General features: G+C 40.2%; 1 protein-coding gene across 1 annotated transcript in view; it reads left to right on the forward strand.

The window, feature by feature from the left end:
* Positions 1 to 12,000, forward strand: part of EPO (erythropoietin) — a 457,580-nt gene that overhangs the window by 37,929 nt on the left and 407,651 nt on the right. The window contains exon 3 of the mRNA XM_085638048.1: positions 7,970 to 8,034. The gene's annotated coding sequence lies outside the window, so the exon portion shown is untranslated. The remainder of the gene's footprint in view (positions 1 to 7,969; positions 8,035 to 12,000) is intronic.

Here is a 12,000-nt window from a genome sequence, read left to right on the forward strand (position 1 = left end):
CTGAAAAAATTATTGTATTTGCAAAGAAGGATCAAAAACAAAACTGACATCAGCTGATGTCAATGACATAGCCCATTGAATACAACGAGGATGCAGAGCTTTAGAATTAGGGACACAAGCCTTCGTGACCTCCTCTAAGGCGGGCACGGGGGAAACAACAAAAATGTGTTTACCTTGTGCCAGAGAGCATTCTTTCAGAACAGCCATTTGCAAAGCAGTCAGAATCTTTTCAGTAGAAGAAAAAGACAATTCTGCAGGAGTATACAGATGCAATTCATAAGCAGTTGGGACTGTCACCCTCATTAAAATTCACATAAGTGAAACTGATCATTCGGGGCAGAATCCGGATGGCTAAATTTGGAGTGTTCAATCAAGTTTGTAAGTACTGCATCACAAGTAAGTCAGACTGTAAGGAGCGCAGCACCGCGGTGTGTTCCGTAAGCGAAGATGAAGCGGAAATGGCTGTATCAAAACATAAAGAGGTTTGATACGCTGAGCATAGTCAGGAATATAAGTCCTGCCAAAATTGAAAAAACCTACCAGTGAATGCAATTTCTTAAGGGAACATGGAGGTTGCGATTGAGCACACTTCTCCAAAAAAAAGGGAGGGGGGGGGGCAAACCCCTAACCTCACCGGTCAATTCATAACCAAGAAAGAGTACAGTCAGAAATGCAATATGCGATTTCGCAAAATTGAATTGGTAGCCTACAGCTGCAAATTGTGTGATGATATGATCCACTCGCACCAGATGGGGATTCAATTCATCGTCCGCTAGATATATGTCATCGACATGGGAAAAGGCATCAGGATCAATCTCATTCAAAAGGGACACAATACGCCCGTAAAAATACCAGGGCTATTATTATACCCCATAGGCAATCGCGCATAGCACCTCTGGGAGCTGAGGGTGCTGAATGTGGACAAGTTCCAGCTCTCAAGAGCCAGGTTATGACTAAAAAGCCATTTGAAATTACCAAATTAGTTTTAAATCTTTTACGTACAATATTATTGATTAGTGCTGTACTATGCATGTTTTGCACAGCATAAGTACGGGTATGACTATTCAAATGTTTATAATCCAAAACTATGCAATAGGAACCATCAGGTTTCAAAACCGGAAATAAATGGTTATTCATCCCAGAGACACAGGGTTCAATTACACCCTGATACTCCAATTGAGTCAGAATCTCTTTAACGGGATCCTTTGCGTCACGTGAATTGGATATTGAGGCTGTGGCTGAGGAATAGAACAAACAGGCACAACATGCGAGGGAGAATCTTTATTCCAACCAGCCTGATTTCGATATATGGTAGGAGCTAAGGCAAGAGCCCACTCCCAAGCATAGGCATTTTTAGTCTCATCAGGGACATATTGCGAAAAGGAAGGAATTATCACATCCTCGCCTCGAGGACAATCAAGAACAAATGAGTGGGCAATCGGCCTCTGCCAATAAATTGTCATAAGAAGACGTCAAGTTGTCCCAAAAAATAGCATTTATGGCGCTCTTAATGTCACCTTCCATCTGAATGTCTACATGATAAAGTCTATCCGGGGGAGCTACGCAGGTGTCCGCAGTTTCAACAGTTACGAAGGGATCAGGTGCTCAGAAATGGGTGGCATGTCTGGCGCACTACAGTAACTTCCGACATGCTGTTGAGGAGAGTCACCGCCCAACTTCTATCGAAAGTCATTTCCGTCTGGGGCATACTTTGCTGTCAAAGCTGCAACTTTTTTCTTCTGGTACGGGGCTCTATATGGGGGTGGTTCCTGTCTCCTGACTTTCACGTTAAAAGAGCGCTGAGTGTCACGCTTGGGTTGTGCAGACTCACCCTGTCTGTGATCTTGCCGTGCTTCTCGGTCATACTGTTGATAAGACTATTCCTGAAAGGAACAATGAAAATGAGGATCAGGAACCTGAAACCTAACAGGAGTTTTAATCTTAGAGCGATCACGTAAATCATATCTGTTGCTGTTTATTTTTGTTCCATGTCTTCTTAGGAAAGACTGGAACTCCCTCCTTTTCAGGAGGGGGCATACCCTGAGACCAAATAGAAGGTCTAACCCCCAAATAAATGTGTCCTAAGGATGTATAAATGTCAGCAATAGTAATTGGCAACTCACGTTCCCGATCAACGTCGGCCACCGGCGAAAGGCGCTGACGAACAATCAAAGCCACGGCTTCAACTTTAACATTAAAAAGAATCATTCTGGAGACCATAGGTAAAATACCCAACAACACCATCCCCGAATCCAGGGCAGGTACTGCTCCATGTTCATGCAGGACCTGTTTCAGAACACCCGGACGAACGCTGGCAAACACCGTCCCCCAGGTGTTGCAGTAGGCCAAAGGAGGAATTAGACCACTAGGCAAGCACATAGTAAGGATCGTGTGCATATCTACAGGACCCGTAAGAGGGAAAACTGCATAAAGCAGTCAAATTTTCTGAGCAATCCAAAATGGCAAGTCCTCATGATTCCAGGTGAAGCCACTAGAAAAGCACGGGCAACAATATGGATCAGGCATCAATAAAGAAGAACTACCTGACCATACAACAAACGAACTTCCGCAAAATTAGCTTTAGGATAATTAGGGTGCAGAGTAAAGCTGAAAAAAACAAGCCAAGTGGCCCCATCAATACCTAAGGGGCCCATACGAACACAAGAAAGAGGACGGGATAAGGCGTCAATTTAACCAAATCTGGTGCTCCTAGGCTGTAAGAGGAACTTCAACAACTACATAAGGGTGATAAACTGCCAGAACAACGGCAGGAGTATAGCCATGGAAAGAATTATCATTCGCATCCACAGCGGGAAACGTAACCCAAGAGTAAAACACTTTGAAACGATATGTAGGATCCGCTTCGACTACAAAAACAACTGGAGACCCCACATTGGGGACTCCATGCTACAACAAATGTTGAGTAAGTGCAGCGTGCCAATGAGCTAGAATTGCAATCGGTTGATTCACCACTGAAAGTCAAGGGAAATAAATGGTGGCACAAAACAGGTCCAAAACCTTTTAAACATCAAGCTTGAAAATCCTACAGCAACAGATGATCTCTATAAACTGAGAAGGGAAAGCCCTCCCACCACGGACGTCCCTGGAAAATGGTGCGAGGGTATTGTGGATCAGCACAAGAGCTACTTAGGGGTCCCATGAATAAGTACTAGACCAAACGTTGGTGGTGCCATGTTAAACGGATTCTGTGGAGTCACAGAACTATGCTTAGGATCATAGGACCATAGTAGGCAGGGAATGAGTCATCCTACCACCTGACTACCCATGAGCCCAGGACCAACTAGCTATAGTGTCTCATTTGCGCTCCTACTCAGTCACAGAGGAACAAGTGATTAGACATCCCAGAACACAATAATTCCGACCCTTTCAAGAATCGTGGTTACAGGACACACCCTTTCACTCTTACACTCGCACTAGTCCACAGTAGGTTCTGACAGAGACACGAGGAAAGGTTAAAATGTTTATTTTAACTATCATGCTCTAGTATGCAGTTTACATGCCACAACAAGTAGGAAAATGCCAAACACAAACATGGTTAGCATAGCAAGAAGTTTGTGATTCATAAATGGAGCTATTAGTATATACGACAATGCAGCCTAACCTCCCTCCCCTTCTACAGAAGCAAAACAATTATATATCAGTTGTTCTCAAGGTATTAGTAGAAGACCCCATAACTTAGTATACACAGATGAAATTTCTACAACTCAGGTGCTGTCACGATCTTTTCCCTGGAAAGGTCTCTTTCCAAGTGTGTGTCTTACCTATTTGTGCATACCTATATGACAAAAGTATGTGTTCCCAAACAACAGCTACATTTGCGTGTTTTGCCTAGGTGCTAGGGCCTGACCACAACAGAATAACAAAGGGCATTGATGTTCGACCTTGTCTACATGTTCAAACTAAATCCCAAGAAATAACAGAACCCAATAACAACAGTGTGTTCTTTGTGAAAGTACTGTGTGGCACAAAGCAAAATGTGTCTGTAGAGTAACACTCGCAAAGCGGAGGGCAGTCTGCAATGTGCTTATGCTAAAATAGGGAAAACAACAATGGGCCTGCGCGGAACATATGACAAAAGCTTCTTCCACCTCTTCTGACCATTTGAAAGGTACTCCTTTTTTCAACAGCTGCGTGGGAGGAATTATCTTTTGAGAGAGTCCATGGATAAACCTCTGGTAGAAATTGGCACAGCCAATGAAGTTTTGAACTTCCTTTACTGTTGTCGTAGCCTTCCAGTCGGTGCCAGCCTTTACCTTGTGCTCATCCATGGTTATTTCTGAAGGGGAGAGTACACATCCTAGAAATTCCACTGTTATTGTATTGAAAGAGCATTTCTCCAATTCAGCTTATAACTTGTTCTCTCTCAGTCATTCTGCTCTCACTTGCTCTTGATGCTCCTTCTCAGTAGCTGAATAAATCAAAATATTATCTATATAGACACTAGCACATTTATCTATGAAGTCACTTAAGACATCATAAATAAAATGCTGGAAACCAGCAGGGGCATTACATAGCCCATGCAGCATTACTTGATACTTAAACAGACCATATTTATTTCTGAATGCTGTTTTCTATTTGTCCCCTTCTCATAGTCTGCTCAGGTGATAGGTGCCTTTGAGGTCTAGTTTGGTGTAAATCCGTCCCCTTTTTACCTGATGTAAAAGCACAGAGATGAGGAGCAACAGATAATGATTTTTTTATTCTGATTTTATTGATTGCTTTATAATCTATGCACGCTCTTAGGTCACCTTTCTTTTTTGGTACAAAGAAGAGTGGTGATTAACCCTGGGCGTAGGACTACGCTAAGCTCGCGTAGTTTGTGCAACTACGCGCTACGCAAATTGCATGTAGCACAGTGCAAAAACGCGTAGCGTAGCGGGCATTTTTTGCTTGCTCGCAGCCCTCAACGTCAAGTTGGCGACCACAAGCAAGCAAAATAACAACCCGGCGAGACTTTTTCCTCGTTCGCGATCAGCAACATCAAGTTGCCGATCATGAGCGCTGAAAACAAACCTCCCAGCGAGATTCTCAACGCGGGGAGGTCAGGTTTCTCATTTCGAGTGGTCGCGTATGCTCACGACCGCTCGCGATGAGAAACTACCAGTCCACGTTGAGAAAGCTGCCGCTCAAGTACAAATCTTCTCGAGCGGCAGAAAACGACCGCTTGCACTGTGCAAGATGCGGTTTGCAATGATTGCACAGTGCGGACAAGCATCCGGCACTGTGCAATCAGTGGGAACAGCATTTTGCACAGTCCACTATGCAGTTCGCGTAGCTACACGTAGCTTGCATAGCGCGAAGTGCACTTCGCGTAGCTACGCGTAGCGCTACTACGCGAACTGCACCCAGAGACAGGTGACCGGGATGGCCTGATAAATCCATTGTCTAAGTATTTTTTAAGATAATCCTTTAAATGCTGGTTCTCTTTTTCGGTCAATGCGTAAATTTGACTGCAAGGCAAGTTCGAGCCAGGTTCATGCTCTATCTTGCAATCAACTGGCTGCCCGTTAGACAACGCGCTGAATTCAAGGCCCTATGTATCGCCCACAAGTCCCTCTATGGTCACGCTCCCAGATATATTAGGGATCGTTTGGCCAGGTATATTCCGGGACGCCTACTTCGTTCTACAGACGCTTTTCATCTGGTCTGTCCCCGAAGCAACTTGGCCTCCAAGGGCGGGCGAGCTTTCTCGGTGATCTTGCCTCGCCTTTGGAATCAACTGCCGGACGTCGTACGGAAAGAACCAGGCTTACTCCCCTTTCGAAAGATACTGAAAACGCTGCTTTTTAGAGACAGCTTCTAAGTTCCCTATGACCAGGACTGTCTTTATCGGGCTAACTTTGCAAATCTCCTTCTGTCAGCGCTAAGAGACCTGTCGGTATACATGCGCTATATAAATCTCCTTACAAATACAAATACAAATATAATCTATGTGGAGGAAGTTTCTCTGCTTTCACTTCATTAACACATCTGTGTAATCTCTGTACTCATCTGTAATATCATTAGTTTGTATAATGCAAACTGACATGCCACATTCACAAAGCTGGGTTACTGTGTTTAATTCTCAATATGATTCACCTTTTGCAAAAGCAATTCTCCAGGCAATATTCGGAATTCATTCAGATTGGTGCCGTCTACAGCTCGAACTGCTTCACTTTTGTCCTTCCTTATGGCTTTTAGCCCTATTTGATCTGCAAACTGCAAGTCACAAAAGTTCCCTGTAGCCTCAGAATCAATCATCACGGATACTTCCTAGAGGATAGTATGTCGTGATTTCAATCTCACCAGAAGGACTAAATGGGGTGAAGAAGCATGTAACATATTCGCTACTTGGTCATGCGTTGGATTTGTTTCTCGATCTGCACTCACCAGTCCAACTCCCTTTACTGGTGGTGGTGCGAGTTTTCCTTCAATTACACCTTGGGTTTCTTTGGACATGTCTTTATAAAATGTACACTAGCCCCACAGTAGAGGCACAATTTATTCTGTCTTCTTTTTGTTCCTTCTCTTCTTTAGTTAGTGGACCTCTAATGATTCCTATTTGCATTGGTTCTACACCTGACTGGCCTTCCATGATCCTTTGGTGTTTCTGATTTTATTCTACAAATCTAGGCACTCTGGATCGGAATTATATTTTCTTTTCTCCTCTCCTCTTGTTCTGACAAAAATCTATTTCTAAACCCAACAACGCTGAGATCGCTGTTGGTAGATTAAGAATTAGTGCTAACGCATCCTTCAATTAATCTTTTAAGACTAGGTAGAAGACTGCTGCTCTTTTATTTTGAGGCCACTCAGTTTCTACTACTAATTTGTTAAACTGAGCCAGGTAAGCCACTAACTCTTGATTTCCTTACTTTAATTCCAGTAGCTCATTGTCAGTTGCCTGTGATGCCTTCCTTCTATCAAATATCTGAAGAAATTATTTCTTGAACTCCTCAAAGTTATAGAGAATTGGGTCATCCCTCGTAAGCAAAGGCATGGACCAAGATACCATGTCAAAACTGAGATAGGACAATATAAGTGGTACTTTGAGAAAAATCGTTGAACGGCACATAAAGTGTACGGAACACTGTGTCAAAAAAATGTGAGCCTTTAGAGGGTCTCCACCAAACTACTCTGGGGGCACTAGGAGCATCAAAGAAGATAATGAATGAATGACTTGAGTAGGTGTGCAAGATATGGAGCTCATGAAAGAACTAGAGGATTCTAGTGTAGGGATTTTAAAACGGGCCCGGACATAATCTCACTCATCCTTGTGGCTAAATCAGATGTTTCTCTTCTTGAGCTTACTATTTCTTGACACAGGGTTTTATTTTCTTCCCTCACTGACACTAACTCCTTTTGGATACACTCCAATAGCTCTCCCAAGTTTTTAAGGTCTATACCTTCAGCCATTCTGCTCAAATGCAAGTTAACAGCGTGGGAGCTTCACTCTGTCAGACTACTTGAGAAGATTCTCAACAGATTGGCAGACTTGCACGGAAGCAGAACAATGTCTATTCCCCAGCCCCTCCCTAAACACCAACTGCCCTCAATGTTACTATGATACTAAGTACAGAGGTAGCCCAAGGGGGAAATGGGGATAGGGAGAAAAAGAAGAGACAACCTGTCAACAGTAGTTCCTTCTTAAATAAGGCATTTTCTTTTTTCTGTAAATAGTGTGCAATATGGTCACCTGCCCCTGAAGAGTAGGAACTGCAAAAATACAGATTATGCATTATCCTACTTTACTCTAGACTATCTATACTTTTATTATTACCTTCAAATATGTTTGAAAAACATACCCAAACTGTCTACGGCTATTGATCCTCTTCTATGATGTATTACAAGCAACTTCTTATTTTTCTAGTTAATCTTACTGCATGAATAGAAGAATTGTTTACAGTTCTTAATATTGACAAACCACAAAATGATTTAAAATTAATATTTTATTTTTATTTCCTTCCAGAGGAAGTACTTGCGTGACCCAGGATGTTCTGTCCCAGCTGAGGCAAGCAAAGATCGCTCTCTCAGGTAAATGCAATTCTTTTTTAAACTTAACAATCTGGATATTCCTTTCAACTTCTTTCTTCATATGTTTATCTCAACAAAATAAATTTCAGGTGAGTAAATTTGGCCTTTTTTTTATTTTCCCTTTTTTTGTTTGTCTTTACCAATGCTATTATACTTAAAATATTCGTGTTATGTACAGGGTGAATTTCTATTAAAGAGACACTACTTAATGATAGTGTTTCAAGCATGCAATCCTCAATGCTTTTCTGAGGCACAACGAGGAGCGTGAATGCTCAGACCCTGAAATGGAGACACTACTCTCACAGAAGAGTGCTCTCATAAACAAGACATTACACTTTAAGAAACGGACCGACTGTTTACCAAGACACTGCAGAGGAAACTAAATGATGGCCAATGATGCTTCTACCCTCACTAGCTTCCGCGATGGAGGACTTTAAAAGGGCTGCTTCTTCTGGGAATTATTCAGGTGACGTGTGCATTTGTTTATTAGCGTGTGCTTCACATTCAAACCACGGTTGGGGAAAAAACCTCAAGCGCGCTGCTGGCAAAGCTGAGCTGGCAGACATCTTGAGTTACCAGCACTGCCAGTTCAGGTTCCATTCATTGCGCTTGGTTCTCTTTTGCTGCCTTCTTTTAGGTTTATGGGTGATTATACTGGCCAGTAAAAAGTTGTTAGCAGGAATCCTCCTAAGGATCCTGACAGGATTACAGTGTAGTTGAGCATAATTAATTTGTTCCTATTTTATTTGCTGAACCTTTAACAAAGTATAAAGTCCATACAGGTTGTCTTACATTTGAATGATTAGTGGAAAGCATTTTAATGTCATGGAAAGTTGAATTACACATCTTATTTTGAAGGCAGCATAAAGGATGGCCTTGTAGCTGGGTGATATTTCTAAATGGGCAAATGTCAATTTTTTGCAAAATCTAAATTTTGCCTTGCAGATATGTTTTCTTAAAACTAGTGTATACTGTTGTAGTTTGTCAGTGGATTTATTCTGGATATTGCATTTAGAAGTACAGTTCAATTCATAAACAGGATGCTTAGTAGCTTTCTCCTCAAAATGCTGTTTAGACTATTCCAATAGATTTTTTTACTTTTTTTCTATGCCTACCACAGACCAAGGCATCACTCCATAGCAACGTCCTTTCTCAGTGACAGATAGGACCCAAGTAGCATATGTATGGCAATCCTCTTGATGAAAGTATGGTTCTGTACTGGACATGTGTGTCCAACAGCCTCCAAATATGTAACAAAAATAATTGTTTCCCTAACATATATTTTATATGTCACAATTAAACGTTTTAGTGTTTTCATACGATTCATAGTTACAATTAATAATTTTCTTTTTACAGGAGACACCTTCTCCACAATATTTTGAGTATATTGTTTATGTTTCAGTCTGGCAGTATTGGTTTTGGCAGTGGGATACTTTTGGAGCAAATTTGCAAGTATTCTATTTTTAAACTGTTTACATATAATATATTCTAATGGTCTCTCTTCTTGTATGAATGTACAACCCAAATACATTCTCTTTTTCTCTGTTTGTATATGTGTTTTGAACACATCTTAGCTCTCTTTGCAAGCTTTTTCACATGGGTAACCTTATCACAACAAACTGGTTCCTCAGTATACAAACATTTACTTATAACCTTACCAATCTTTTTTTTCTTATGTCCCCTTTTTCCTTTTGTATGTGTGGCTACATTTCCCCTGCTCTGTTTGTAGTACATTTTTATTTTCATTTTTTCCAGTAATATTTTGATGGCATCCTGCTCAATGTAGCTATACCTGTATATAAACATATAAAATCAAGAAACAGCATTATTAATGATTCATAAAGTACAGTATAACTCAGAGATTAGTAGTACACATAACAAGTTAGTGTGATTTACTATCAGGACATTTTACTTGTATTCACCTTCAGTAGTAGCAAATGTTCTTATCTTGTTGTTAATAGTGTTAGATGACTGAATACGTAGCTGTATGTAGAAACTTCAGTTGTACTACAGCAGTTAACCTACTCTCAGTGCTCTTTGTATGCATCTAGTGGTATTGGGCTAGGTTTGTAGCCTAATGAAAAATATAATCCAATAACAAACTTTATTCCTGCTTAATTATAGGTCTTAGGTAGCATCCTATTTGTTTTTGATCTCATGTGATTAACGTTAGCCTGACTTTCACGTCTTTTTACTAAATCACCAAATGAATTACATCTAACGGCTGGCTTTCCCTTCAAATCTTGTATTGTATTGGTTGACATTGTCATGTGACCTGAAATTTGTGTGACATAGCGTAGGTATATTATTATATCATGAGGGTATACCGTCAAGTTTATTTGGTATTCAATGTGCCTCTTTAGTACTCTTTTAGCTACATTAGTAGCCCAATATTACATATAACCAATCACAGTCTTCGTATTATCTCCTTAAATATCATGCAATTGGACAATGTTCTTCCCCACTACATGCATATAATACTTTCATTTATTCAGTAAATGTTTCATCAACCTGTTTGGTAGTCTACCAACAACGTGGTTCTTGAACAGATAACTGGACACAGTTATATATTTTGGGCAAGAGAGTATGCTAAAAAGAGTGGTATTGAGTGTAATTTAGGTTTGGCAAACATTAATATAACCAGGGTGGCTGAAAGAGGTTTGAGGTGGAATAGCATCCTTCCTTTCCTTTTATTTCTTACTGGTTGTGAGCATCCATAATTTATAATATTCATTGAGGATTATATTTCCTCAAACCCATTTTTTGTTTTTAAATATTTGCCAAAGGATAAAATGGAAGTACTCTTTTGCAAATGTGGAAAGTTTGAGAAAACCTGCAGATGGGTTAACAAAACTGTGTCTGCATTCCTAAGAGCTCACAGCATGTCTTTTATGTATCACTTAAACATTTGCTTTTTCCAAACCTTATCTATATCGTAGAGATGGTGTACATTTCACCTCAGATGGTAAGAACCTGTTCCTTATTAACATCTGGCAATGGTTTCAAAAGCATTTCTAAATCAAATTTGAACACTTCAAACCAAAGGCTCGTTAAAGAGCCTACCTAATCCTCAAATTAGTAAATGTGAAAATATGTGCTTTCTTGTTTAAACAATACTTTTCCAGTCTCACAGTACTCGCTAAAAACATCTGAGGTAGTACCGTGGGATGTAATAATCAAGTTATTATTAAGGTTTAACACAAAACACAGGCAAACTGCTGTGAAGAAACAAGATGGCGGCCTAATAGTTTTGGAAAAGAAAACATTAGCCAATCAAATAATCCCTTCCCATCACTATGTACCATGATATTACCACGACAACAGATACCACTAAGTTGAAATACCTTATAAGTTAAAAAATACTTACTGTAGTTACTTACCTGCACTACCCAAACGAATCATCTGTGCACCCTACTAAATAATGCTGCCAAATTTCATTAAAATCCGACTGGCGGTTTTTACGCTACGCAAAATACATAAGTCTATGTAAAATGCTTTGGATTTCAAGCCTGTTTTGGGACCCCTTTTTTTTCTTTGCATCTACTTGACCAAACACCGCAAAACTTTCAATACGCCAGCAATTAAACTGGTGCAATAGGTCTGCAAATTTTCGCAGACATTCGTCAAATATGTATAAAGTTAGTAAGTGACAAAAATCAAAACAATCCCAATCTCTGGGGACCCTAACTTTAACTACAGAATGGCTTCTGCCACTCTGTATTATATATATATATATATATATATATATATATATATATATATATATATATATATATATATATATATATATATATATATATATCTACTGGCGGTCGCCAGTAGATAGTTATAGTTACAACCTAGTTTTTATAGGAGATCTTAAAATTCTATTTTGAATAACTTTGGCGCCGGTTGACGAATCCTCGCGAAATTTTCAAAACTAATGGGGCGCTCCGTTCAGCTCCTACCCTGAAAGTCTCTGGGTGA

This window comes from Triturus cristatus, chromosome 12 (assembly GCF_964204655.1).
Source record: "Triturus cristatus chromosome 12, aTriCri1.1, whole genome shotgun sequence".
NCBI classification, from domain to species: Eukaryota; Metazoa; Chordata; class Amphibia; order Caudata; family Salamandridae; genus Triturus; species Triturus cristatus.